Source organism: Oryx dammah, unplaced genomic scaffold (genome assembly GCF_014754425.2).
Source record: "Oryx dammah isolate SB20612 unplaced genomic scaffold, SCBI_Odam_1.1 HiC_scaffold_8, whole genome shotgun sequence".
Classification (NCBI taxonomy): Eukaryota; Metazoa; Chordata; class Mammalia; order Artiodactyla; family Bovidae; genus Oryx; species Oryx dammah.
In genome coordinates this window covers 25,381,698-25,395,322 of record NW_024070192.1, presented here as the reverse complement: position 1 = coordinate 25,395,322, position 13,625 = coordinate 25,381,698, and the positions used below count along the sequence as shown (strand labels likewise).

Below are 13,625 nucleotides of genomic sequence, written 5' to 3'. Positions count from 1 at the left end.
TCCCTGGCCCAGAGTAGCCAGAAGGGGCAGGGGCACCACAGGGGGCTATGACCCTGGGTTGTGTGATGCTGCCTAGAAGGGGGGATGGGGGTGCAAGACTAAATTGCACCCAAATTGAACCCTAACTTTGAACCCTAAATTACTTAAGCTTTTGCTAAGGATAAGGGGACGGAGACTCAAATAGTGGCTTGAGTCCTCTGGGTTCCAGCATCCTTTGACAAAAACTATCTTTCCTCAATTCCCAGGGGTAGGGATGATGGCAAATTTAATATCTTTAATCTGGAAGTAAGACCATTCCTTGTCTCATTTGTAATCTGCCTGGGGTCAGGGGTGACTGACCATCTCTCTGGGGCTTCCATCTGACTCTCCAACATCCCCTTTCCCCAAAGGACCCCATTTGGATTAAAGGGAAACGTGTGCTCCCTCGGTTCTCTTCACTTTCTCTGCAAACTGCCTAAGATTCCTCTCATCTCTGCCACTGCCTGCCACCCTCCCGCCACCTCCCCCTTCAGTCCTTCATGTCATTTTCCTCTCCCCATCTCCTTCCTTCTCTCTCTTTCTCACTCTCCTCCAGTTGTGACAGCGAATCTTTTCCCTGGCACAGACCCTCGGCATGCTTGCCAGCCCTGCTGGGTTACTCGTCTCATTTTTGTAGCTTCTGTCCAATTAGCTCTCTGGCAAGCTCATCGGGAGCCCTTTCCTCTGGCCACACTGCCTCCTTCCTTCCTGCTGCTAGCAATGCCATCACCTGTTATTCATTTCCATTTGGGAATGGGGGTAGAAAGTTGGTTTGAATAACCTGGGATGTGTTTGGCAATCTATTCTTTGTTCTTCGTTGAGGGCCCCAGCAGAGGTAAGAGAACTTTAAGGAAGAGAACACCCTTCCCTCGACCATTTAAGGACTCCAACATCTAGTTTTAATGAATGGGAGATCAAAAGCTTTTTAGAGTCAGCTGTCCTGAAAAACAAGGGCCCAGTGACTGGGACAACTGCAAGCCTTGCCACGGAAGACAAAGCCGTGACTCAAAGGCATCACGTAGATGCTTTCTTGCTCATCCACGTTCCTGAGTTTAATGTCATTGGCTTGGGAATTAACTTTGAGACTTTTCCAACATAGATAAAAATAGAGCTCATAAATGCCATCCCAGGCACTTTCTGATAAGGTGGCCTTTTAAGGGAAGACTGGGTTCCCAGTAGATGGTGTGAGTCAAGGAGCTGCTCTTGCGTATGTTCAGAGTTTTTACAGGCTTATGACCAGCCTGTGGCCAAACAGTGGATGCAGGAAGAGGAAGCCGATGGAGGCGTCTGTGCCTGAACCCATAGGATCCAAGTTCCTGGAAGGAATGTTTGTTCCTCTTGTTCGTTCATTTATTCATCACACAAGCACTTATCTGAATACTCAACTATGTGCTAGGAATGCTTCCCTGTACTGGAAACACAATAGAGAAAAAAAAAAGGAAATTCTTGCCCCCAAGGAGCTTATCATCTAGTGAGGAACAGAGAAGGAACCAGGCAACAGCAACACAGGCGTTGCAGTGAGAAGAGAAATATGGAAAGGCCTAGCTCAGAGCTAGGTAACATGCACAGCTTTCTGGAGGAATAGATAGATGAATTGAAGCTGGAGAATCAGCAGGGAATTAACAAGGAGAAGAGGTTAGATCAGGGAAAGGTGTGGAGAAGACTGTTCTGGGAAGAAGTAATAGTATGTGCAAAATGAGAGAACTTGGTGTTTTCAGAGATGAAAGCAGTTCTTTGTATGACAGGAAACTTAGTTGCTGGGTACAGTGGGAAGCATAAGACACAGCCTGGAGACTGAGGCATAGGTCACTGCTAAAGAGCCTCTCACCTCTGTTAAGGTTTTTATATTGAGGGCAATGAAGGGTGGAATGCAAAGAAATTACTTGATCAGACTGGTTTTTTAGAACTCTCAGTCTGGCTGCAGAGCAGAGAATAACTGGAAGGGTGAAGACCAAAGGTTGGGAGCCCAGGGAGGAGCCTGCTGTGATCCTGGGAAGGATGAGGGAAGTGTCAGAGAAGATAGAAAGAAGTAGGCAGAACTGGGAGATAACTAAAGTATAAAACTCTCAGAACTTGGTGCTGAATTAGAAATGGACTTGAGACGTCAAGGATACTTTCCAGCTCTTAGGCTTGAGCTATTTGGTGAGATGAGAAAACACTGAAGGAGAAGCAGGTTTTACATCTGCTGGATATTATGTGCCTATGGTCCATTCAGCTGGAGATAGGCTGATAGTTGGATATGTAAGTCTGGAGCTCAAGAAAGGCCTGGCTCAAGATAGATTTGGAATATTCTTTAGCAGATGGATGGCAGTGGAGCTGTGAAGGGGAAAAAAGGAGCCATCTCAAGGCAAGTGAGGACAGTGTGAAGAAGAGAGGAACTGAACATAATCCAAGGAAAGCTGATGTTCAAACGATGGCCAAAAGGGGAGCCTGTAAAGAGGCTGAGAAGAAGTAGCCAGCAAGAAAGAAGGAAAACCAGGAGAAACCGTCTTCTGTCGTGGGCCTCCAGCATTCATTTCCTCCTTCTGCCAAGAGAGCCCTGAATTTCCTTTGGGGAATTCACTCCTACCCTGTTCTCAGTTCCACGGTTTGGATCATAGGGGAGACATGCTGGCTGGCTCTTCTGCACCCACCTGACCCCCTCCCCACAGCCCTTCCACTTGCTCTCTGTACTCCAGCCACACAAATTTTCCTTGCGTTCCTAAAAAACTCCATGCTTTTTCTGGCCTTAGGATCTTTATCTGGTTTGGTCTGCTTTCCTTCCTCATTCCCCTTCTGCACACTTTTTGCCTACTAAGCTTCCTTACGTACTTCCAACCTTCTTTGACATTCCATACACGTCTAGGGATTTCTGTTGTACGTTCACTCATTCAGTACATACTAAGCACCTTCTGTCTTATGTGTCAGTACCGTGTTGAATTCTGGGACATTACAGAGAGCAAAACAAACAGGCCGGAGCCAACAACTGATTAGAGGAGACTGATGGTAAAAAAGGAAACACACAGCTACAAATTATTGTTAGTGCTGTAAAAGAAGTAAACTTAGTACCAAGATACCAGGGAAATGGCAATCCACTCCAGCACTCTTGCCTGGAGAATCCCATGGACGGAGGAGCCTGATAGGCTACAGTCCATGGGGTCGCAAAGAGTCGGACACAACTGAGCGACTTCACTTTCACCAAGAAGGTCCTGACCACTGAGGCTGGTGATCAGAAAACGTTCTCTGAGGATGTGAAAATTAAACTGAGACCTGAAATAAGAGGCAGAACCAGCTAATGCGAAGAGTTAGGGGGAAAGTGTTCAAGGCAGGGGGAACAGTAACCACAAATGCTCATGGAGGGAAAGAGCTTGATGGGCTCCAGGAACTGATAGATGGCCAGTGCTGCTAAAATGAAGATGGGAGAGAAGAGCAAACAGGGCACATAGTTGAACAGGAAACTCTTAAAGGCAGTGGTACAAAGTCTGGGTACAATGGGAAGTTATTCAAGGTTTTTAAGCAGGGGGGCAGCATGATCTGACAAGTTTTAATTAGATTGCCCTAGTTGCAGAGTGAAGAATAGATTGAAGGACAAGCAAAGAATTAAGAAGTCCAATTAGGACCCTATCACTGGGGTTAAGGCAAAAGAGGATGTTGGCTAGAACTTGAATGGGACTGAGGAGATGGAGAGAGGTGGACAGATCCAAGGGATACTTTGAAACTAGATTTAAAGGGAATCCCTGATGGTTTACACATGAGGTATTAGAAGAGGACTCAAGGATGATGCTCAACTTTTGGCCTGAATGAGTGAAAAGAGAGCCAGATTGGCTTGGCTTGGACTGCCCCAGCTCCCTTGGCTGCTCCCCTCTTCCTTGGAAACCCTGAGGCAAATCTTCGGAAGCCTAGAGCTTGAGAAGCAAGCCCTGTTTAGAAACCACTGGGCTGGAGACTCTCAGTATGGTCCCTTCTAGTTTTGAAATTTTAAAATTCTAAACTGAAAACTCTTTGTGACTAGGGACAATATTTCTATTCTTTTGACTTCTCCTGTAGTTACCTTGGTAGAGCTCTATACCTGGGGAGCATTCAGTAAGTGCTAGTTGACTGTTCATTTGGGCACAGACCTTCCATAATTGAATTTTAGATTAAATTCTCCTTTTAAAATAGGATTCTAACATAGAATAAACTTTCAATTGAAATCAATTCACCTTGATAAAGTAGAGCCATGGCAAGGATAACCTAAAATTACAAAATCAGAAGTAACTTCTATTTGAGTGGAGACAGAGAAAAAATTGTTTTTGCTAAACAAATTATCTAGATTTAAGTAAATGTTATTTTAGGGCAAATAACATCAGGTAATGGATCAAGCCCGTTCAGAATATAACCAAGAAACCACTGAAAATAATTCTTAACACTGAACATAACCTATATTTTATTAATATATATTCTTTGTTGAAAACAAATATTGACACTTCAAAACTTATTTTGAAACAATGACTAGGTAATTCTTAGAACCATTTTAAAGATGGAGGGCCTTTCACGGTGGTCCAGTGATTAAGACTCCATGCTCCTAATGAAGGGGCCATGGATTAGAATCCTGGTCAGGGATAAGATCCTACATGCCACATGGCCAATAATAAATAAAGCTGAACAAGATGGAGATGGAGCAGTGTGGCCAGTCCAGGATAAAAATCAAAGACAGGCTGGACTGAAACTTGCCATTTCCTCTCCTCTCTTTCCCATTGCGTCTGCTCTGCTTGATCCTCCACTGTTCAGACATCATCTTTCCTAACCATTTCTCCAGGTTAAAAACTCAGAACTTCAATATCCATAAGCTCATTGATTAAGTCCTCGAATAAGTATACTATTTGAAGTCTTTTGTTTTATAAAAGAGGGAAGTAAAGTAACAATGTCTTTTATATGCCAAGCATTTCTGAACAAGCATGTCATTCACTGCTGCTTATTGCCCTATGATGAATGCCCATTTCACAGATGAGGTGGCAGGGTTGGTGGTCCAGCATCTGACTCTCTTCCTGCTTGGGGTGAGTACCCTGCTGTGGACAGCATCCTGAAGAGGAGTGCTGAAGGTGACGCCATGGACACTGGCAGCGACGCCTTTTTCATTTCCCACCCCTCACCCCCAACACCGCCACCACCAAGGTGGTCAAGGGCCTGGGATGTGGTCTAGGATTAGTCAACAGGGGGCTTTGGGTTTGCAGCCTGAGGCACACAGATGGAAAGGTTAGATGTCCTTTGCAACAGCAGCAGCACGGGCAAACATGTCTGGTGGTGGCACTTGCAGTGCTCAGTGGTTGGACATCCTGGCCATAAGGTCCTGCTAAAGAAGATTTTGTTCTTCCTCTATTAGTCCTTGGTTTCTGCTGAATTTCCGATTCTTCCACTCCTGACCATCCTGGGAGCCAGAGATATGTCTTCAGTAAATTCCAGCTGGGGCTGATGTAGCCAGTATTCGGGGAGTTCTTGCAACAAGAAACCTGACTATCTCTGAGGAAACAGACTCCAAGGGGCTTGTCAGGGGCCCCACCTAGCAAGTGTCAGTGTTCTGGCCGAGAAGCCCATGCTGCTTCCTTGGTTCCATGCTTCCAGAACAAATCTAAAGAAGGGCATAGTGGAAATGAATGAGCAAGGATGGCACACCAATTAGAGTGAGGCTTGAAGACCAGCAGGCATGTGAACACTTACCCCAAATCCACATTCAGTCACACATCTAAAAATAAGTGGGGGTCTATCTTAATCTGTATATAGTGATTGTGATATGCTCAAATATGATTTCAGTTAATTCTCACAACAACATGATATGGTGGACATTATTTTCTCCTTTGCTCATATGGAAAAACTGAAGCTCAATGAGGTCTGTCCAAGTTTATATTTAGTAAGCGTTAGTGCTGGGTTTGAACTTGAGTCTCCAGGCGAAGCGCCTGGAGCTCATTCATTAAGCCACAACTGTTCCACTATGAAATTTAATCAATAAATATTTTGTCGCTGTCAATTTTCTATTAACCCCATCGCAGCCCTAGCATGACCTAATCAGTGTGTTCTTGTTGGTATGCTTCCTTGAGTGTAGTCTTACACCCGCATCTCAGGAGGTGTCGTCTGCCTCTTTAGACAGGACTATGCTGGCAACCCACTCCAGTCTTCTTGCTTGGAAAATTCCATGGACAGACAAGCCTGGTTCATGGGGTCACAAAGAATCAGACACAACTGAGAGACTGAGAGCACACACATGCTGCTACGAAGGATCGTCCTTCCTGCATTTCCCTCTCCTACGCCTCTACTCATCCGCTGTGCCTTCTTGCCTGCCTCTACTGCCCCTACCCCTTCGAAAACCATGCCTTTGCTTATTGGACTGTAAAATGGAACTGAAGATCCTCGTAGGCAGAATAAATACCAGACATCTTAGGGGTCTTTGGGATAGATTCCTTGCCCAGACCTGGCTCATGATGGTCGAAGAACACTATGTCATTTGTGATTTGGATTAAGAAAACGAGTTCTGCGTGTTTCCTACCATCACAAAGAGCAGTGAATTGAATTGGTGCCACTGTAAGCTTGATTGTTGTGGCATAGATAAAAGCCTCATTAAGTCCCTCATGAGGAAGAGAATTTTATTTTGAGGATAGAAGAATGGGGGGGGGGCGGTTCTTGCTTGTGGTTACAACAACAAAACAGTCAATGGAGGAAATACTTAAATAACTGCACTCCCCCCGCCCCAACCAATCCTCGTCAAGAGACTGGGTGAGTTTTTAATTAGTGCTGCATTTTCAATAAATCCATATCTGTACATGGTGCTGATTCTTTCCTGGATAAGGAAAGATAATAATGAGAATCCTATTTTTCAGTCCCACACTAAAGGGATGCCTAGTATATTTAATCATGCTGTAGAAATCCTGGCAGCTTTCTCTGAGCCCAGCCTCTGCTCTAATTACATTTCTAGATTTTAGTAAATTGAAAGGGAAAATGTAGGAACAAAATAATTAAAACCGAAGAGGAAGTGCATATTAAAAAGGAGAAGCTGTTTAAAATTCTTCCACATAGTGCTTCCAAGGACATCTACAGTCATTTAATCAGATCCACACCAAATCAAAGCCCTTTGTACAGAGGCTGGTGGGATCACGTCTCAGGTGGGCGGTATGGTCCACACAGAAGAATGGGAGCCTCATCACACCAGGCCACAGATGGGCATAGGACTTTTACGTCCTTCCAGATCTCTAGAGATTCAGGGCCAGCAGGGACAAGCTGCTGGTGCAGACTCACCAGCTCTGAGGAGTCACTTCCCATGTCCCAGGCAGAATAACTGTAATGATTAGCCCCAATTGTGAGGTAGCTAAAATGTTGACCATGCCTCCAGTACTCTCCTGCACCCCTTCCCCACCTCCATGCTTCCCCCTCCAAGAAGTGAGAATGAAAAGAAGTGAAAGTGTTAGTCACTCAGTTGTGTCCGACTCTGCAATCCCATGGAGTGTAGCTCACCAGGCTCTTCTGTCCATGGGATTCTCCAGGCCAGAATACTGGAGTGGGTTGCCATTTCCTTCTCTAGGGGATCTTCCCAACCCGGGGATTGAAGCCAGGTCTCTGGCATTGCAGGAAGATTTGTTACCCTCTGAGCACACCTTCCCCACTTCCATACTTCTCCATCCAAGGAGTGGTACACTTTTTCTTTCTTCCCTGCTATCCTGTGATATCTGAAGTCAAGAGAACAGGAAATTAACAGCTTCAGTGACACTAGGAATCGACTCTTCGTAACTGGTTACTGGGTTGCCTGTGGGGCACTCTACATTTATTCAAGGACCAAAACCCTTGATGCCTTCAGATAATGGAATGAAATGTTTGTTGATGATTATGATGAGTGAGTGAAATCTAGTTGGAAAGTTTCAAGCATCAGCCTAATAGGTGACAAAAGTACTTCTTGTTTTAAGTGGTGCAGGGATAGTAACCACACCATTGTTGAATTTAGGATCTCCATTTAAAATAAATTTTTTTTGGCTGTGCTGGGTCTTTGTTGCTTTGTGTGGGCTTTCTCTAGCTGCAGTGAGCAGGGGCTACTCTTCATTGTGGTGTGCAGGCTTCTCACTGTGGTGGATTTCTCTTGTGGCACACAAGGCTTTAGGAGCACAGGCTTCAGTAGTTGTGGTGCACAGCCTTAGTTGATCCCAGGTACGTAGAATCTTCCTGGACCAGGGATTGAACCCACATCTCCTGCACTGGCAGGTGGATTCCTATCCATACACTACCAGGGAAGTCTGGGATCTCCATTTCTTGATCATTTTGGCTAAAATATGGGTTGAAGAAGCTTTAGGAGTGTTTTGTCTGTCATTCCAAGGATATTTTGTAGGGTCTGCTTGTGTATTTGAAAGTGGACAACAGCCTGGCACTGTCACAGCCTCCCATGTGGTTTGGCTCATGTACTTCCAGCTGTCCCTGCTGAACAGACTCACCAGCCAAGGGGCCCCAGGACACATGTGGCAGGACGTAGTGAGCACTGTGTCCTGGAGACAGTCCCACAGAAGCAGAGCTTCCAGTAGCTATCCCCAAGGCGGGGTTCATACTTTGTCACCCCATGACCCACAGGTTTATCTGGTTGCTTTTTTGGATAAGATGCTTCCTCACATGTTTGTGTTTGTGTGTCTACATAATGATACAACCTCAGTATGGAAAAGAGACAATGCCTGCTCCAGATTATTTGGCTCGATTCAGTAAGAACAAAATTTTTAAAGTTTAAGCTTAGGCAAGAATTTTAGCAATAACAAATGAAATATTCCATCACTGGTGAAGGTAACTTCTTTCTCCCACATGCTCTGAGACCTCTTTTTTTGTTGTTGTTGTTTTTTAACAGCACTATGCACATGCAAGCAGAATCTTAGTTCCCTGACCAGGGATCAAACCAGTGCCCCCCTGCAGCGGAAACACAGAGTCTTTCTTAACTGCTGGACTGCCAGGGAAATCCCTGAGATATATTTCTTTTACTCAACTCAGCAATCAATGATAGTCCCTAGGAGACAGGATGTGAGACCAACTGGGGACCCAGGTGTCCAAGAAAATAAATTGTCCCTGAATAAGCTTGCTATCAGTGAAGCCACCTACATGCCCACCTTACCACGAAAGAATGGGCCTTTTCGTTTTTGTTTCCGAAAGCTCAAGTTTTTAAGTTACTTAAAAGTGTCTAACATCTTCAAAAAGTTCAAAACATTTTACTGACACAGAACTGGTTAGAAAAATGAGATAATATATGTAAACGTCCTTAGTAATCCACAAGCTGCTAGCGAATATAAGGTGCTGTTGTTAAATGCCTTTATTGTTACGCTGATCTCGCTGTTTCGTCCTCGCACCTCTGCGCAGCCTGCCTCGCCCTACACGCGACCCTCTGCGAGTTCCCGCCTCTTTTTTCTCAAGCCCCTCCTTCCCTTCAAAGCTTCGGGCCCCGGCCACACAAGGGACGCATGCGCACTAGGGAAGGTAGGCGGAGTCTTGAGGCAGAGGGAGGAGGAGCTGGAGAATCTAAAAAGGGGAGGGGAGCGGAGTAGAGGAGGCGGAGGCCGCGCGGGGTGGGGCCCCGGCGGGTACGCGCTCGCTGCGTCGACGTGCTGACGCCATGACGCCCCGGCCGGTGTGTTTCGGTGTGTGTGTGTGTGTGAGTGTGCGCGCTCCTTGTGTGTGTGTATTTGTGTATCGGCGGTCTCGCAGGTCCCGGATGTTGCGGACAGTATGAGGCGAGCGCAGGGGGACGGGGACCAGCAGCTGTCGCCGCCGCTCTCAGGTGAGTGGGGGGAGGAGAGTCGAGGGAAAGGGTTGTCCTGTCTGAGTGGGGGGGGGTGTCTCCCTTAAGAGGTGACTGACCCCCCCCACTCTCCCCCCCACCACCCCGCGCCGCACATAGACTCTTTTCTGCCCCATTTCCCACATCCCGGATTACATGGCCCGCGAATGCCAGCAGTCGTGCCTTCTCCTAATTCCAAGCATTCAGGAGACACAAACGCGCCCCCTGCCTTCGGCCCCCCCCCCATAATTTTCCCAGTCCCATCCCCCTTGCTAAATAGTGAGCTGTCGCCTGCGGCGAGATGGGTGACTGCGCATGCTCGAGTGTGAACGAGCTAGGGGTGCTTGGTCGCTGCCCTCGGGGCGCATGCGCATCGCAGTGTTGCAGGGACCTGCGGGATAAAGAGCCACTTGACCGCACGCCCGCCTTCTTCCTAAGTAGTGGCTAGACTTGGGGCCAGATAGTGGGCCTGTTGCTTCTCTCCAAAAGGGAGGGTTTAAATTATTTGAGGGAATTTATGACAAAGCACCTTTCACGTCTTGTGTTGTCATAGGGACTCCCAGGCTCCAAACGCCTCCGAGAGCCAGCATTCCCCACGCTGACCCTTCTTTGGAAACTGTCATTGGAACTTAGAGTTCTAGTATTCCTGTTTTTTCCTCGGATTCTTCCATCGTCATGTTGTATCGCTAATGCAAACCTCCTCTATATTTAGGAGCAGGTGGCAATTGTTTTGGCAAGGGATTTTGGTAGCCTTTCTAAGGAGGACTAGGGCCATAAAAAAGAAAGTAAGGGGAGATTCCTTTTAGTAAAATTATTTATTCTCACAGAACCAGATAAAGTAAAGAGCAAAGAGTATAATGCTTAGAGTAGTAACTGTAAATCAAGACATCTATGTTCTCTGATCTCTAGCCCTCCTGGGTGTGACCTATTTGCCTCTTTTTTGGTAAAAGATCTTCTTTAGTGCTTTCGTTTTTAGCTGTACATTATTGATGTTTTGAATAGCACATGAAAAAAGCAATCTGAAACTACTGGTGAACAATAACTTAGCGAGTGGAAGTTTTAAGTAACAACAATGGTGTTTCTTTCACATTTGCAAATAACAAAGAGCAATTTTTAAAATGAACTTTAAGATGCAGTAATAGCTCAGTGATCTAGAACCTGTGTTTTCAGTTGGCAGATTATACATGGTCCCTTATTTGCTCCTGTGTTGCCACTCTTGAATAGTTGCTGCCATCAGAACAGGGTGAAGAGATGATAAACTCTTACAAGCAAAAGGTTTGCTGAACAGCATTGAAGTGAATAGTTAAATTGTTGGGGGGTGGTGGTGGTGCTGCACACTTTCTGTGTTCTTTTAGTTGTCTTTGCCAACCTTGCTTCCTGTCTGGATAACTTAGGAATGGGACATATTATTCAGTTCAGTTCAGTTCAGTCGCTCAGTCATGTCCGACTCTTTGCAACTCCATGAATTGCAGCAGGCCAGGCCTCCCTGTCCATCACCAACTCCTGGAGCTCACTCAAACTCATGTCCATTGAGTCAGACGTATTATTAGGAAGCCTTATTTTCTCTTTTCTTTACTTTGTGTTCTTTCTTTGATACTCATCTCTCAAGGCTTTTTTGGGGAGAAGGGGCTGTCATTCTTAACTCTAGGGCCTTAAGTTCTTGGGCTTTAAAATATATATATTTTTTTTTACTTCCTCATTTTACTCTGGCCTTTGCATGGTTCAGCTGTCTTTAGTGCTGTTTTCTGTTGTCATGGTTACAGCTGGAGCCCAGCAATGACACGGGAAGCACAAGAATTTGAGGGGCATATATCTTCTTGTATCCTTTGAAAGAGCTGGACATTCATCTTTTTTCTTGTGTGAAGACTGAGAAGTATAAGTTATTGTGACCACCTCGTGCTTAGGCTGGGGGTGGTTGATGTCCATTTGATACTTTGGGACTTATCCTTTTAGAGCTCTTCGTAGTGGTTAGTTTAGTGCTTGGAGATGTTTAATGTTGCCTGTGTCCAGACTTCTGTCAGGTAGTTTGGTAAAATCTTTTTTATTTCTTTAATTTTTAAAAGTTTTGGCCATGCATGCAGCATGCGGGATCTTATTCCCAGAGCAGGGATTGAACCCGGGCCACCTGCAGTGGAAGCACAGCCTTAACCACTGAGCCGCCAGGGAAGTCCCCTAGTCTGGTAAAATTTTGAAGTAAAATGGAGGCAATAAATGTCCATTTTTCTTCTCAGTAGACTTCTGTCATATAGGGTGCTTTGTTTTTATTTGGTTGAATTTACTGAAGTCTCATAAAAAAGTTGTATGGTGTGAAGACATGAAATGCTTTTAGGTTAAGATAAGTATTAATTAAATAATTCAGATTGGTGCAGTGTGTTCAGTTGCTCAATTCTGTCTAACTCTTTGCTGCCCCATAAACTGTAGCTCCCCTGTCCATGGAATTTTCCAGGTAAGAACACTGGAGCATGTTGCAGTTTCCTACTCCAGGGGATCTTCCTGACCCAGGGATTGAACCAACATCTGTTATGTCTTCTGCATTGGCAGATGAATTCTTTACCACTAGCGCCACCTGGGAAGCCCTAAATTGGTGTAGAGCCTTGTTTAAAAAAAAAATGACTCTTTAAAATGGATAACACATGTACACACATACGATACAAAAATCAGAAACTACCTAGAGTATGTCCTCCTTTCCTCTTCTGTTCTCCTTTCATCCTTCTAGATACCTCCCTCGAAGGAAACTGTTATCTGTATCTTGTTTACCTTGCCCTAGATAAGACTTTTACATGCATATACAACTATATATTCTTTGGTATTTTTGTTTTTAATTGTTGTTTATACAAATGGTAAGATTCTATACCTGCTATTCTGCACTTTCCTTTTTTCACTTAGTATATCTTGGCTGTCATTTCATACAGTACATAGAGTACCTCTTTCTTTTTTTTTTTTTTTTTTTAACCTCTTCCGTTTTGAAAGCTGGCAGATATTCCGCTGTATAGATGTGCCGTTATCCAGCCAGCTTTTATTGGATAGTTAGGTTGTTTCCAGTGCTACAATTAATTCCTCACATGTCCTTTTTATGTACATCGGTGTCTGTTGGATTAATTCCAGGTGGAAAGCTATATGGATTTTTAATGTTGTTAAATATTGCTAAATTGCTTTTCATAAAAGTTGTATTAATTTATATTCCTGCCAGGAATGTGAATCTGGCTCTTTTCTTCACCAGCACTGTACTATCTGATTTTTTAAATCTTCCTGCAGGAGACTTCCCTGGCAGTCCAATGTGGAAAATCCATGCTTCCAGTACAGTGGGCATGGGTTTGATCCCTGGTCAGGGAACTAAGATCCTGCATGCCCCACAATTCAGCCAAAAAAACAAAACAATAATGAAAACAATAAAACTTTGTGCACTCTTGTGTAAGATTTTAAAATTCATTATGTAGCTTGTTAAGCTTCATTATCCCCTGGAGTTGTGGATAAATACTGTCACTGTTTTGCAGACCAGGGGTGGTGGTGAAAGATAGTGTTGGACTGAAGAATAATCTCATGAGAATAAAGTCATATGCCTGGATAGCGTGGCTTTTTAAAAGCAATGCTAGGAAGACATGTAGGACCTGTATTCTAATTTCTCCTTGTCACTCTTGCTGATTGTTTCTCCATGGGAAATTCTGTAAGCCCATAAGTGATGTTTGATGATCTCCCTTTGAGAGCTGTGACTCAAGATTGTTTATGCAAGTGAACTGCTACTCTGTTGAGAAATTAAAAGACTAACCCAGTTATTTAAGATTCTTTTCTGAGTGCCTGCGCAGAATATTGCTACTGGTACTCTTAATGATAGTTGCAGAATGTGGCTTCACTATGAATTGTG

At 44.6% G+C, this 13,625-nt stretch overlaps 1 protein-coding gene across 2 annotated transcripts in view; it reads left to right on the top strand.

Moving 5' to 3' along the window:
• Positions 1-9,491: 9,491 nt before the first annotated feature.
• Positions 9,492-13,625, top strand: part of LOC120867312 (speckle type BTB/POZ protein) — an 84,576-nt gene continuing 80,442 nt past the window's right edge. The window contains exon 1 of one of the 2 annotated variants that reach the window (XM_040245648.1): positions 9,492-9,763. The gene's annotated coding sequence lies outside the window, so the exon portion shown is untranslated. The remainder of the gene's footprint in view (positions 9,764-13,625) is intronic. The other variant, XM_040245651.1, reaches the window with a different exon arrangement.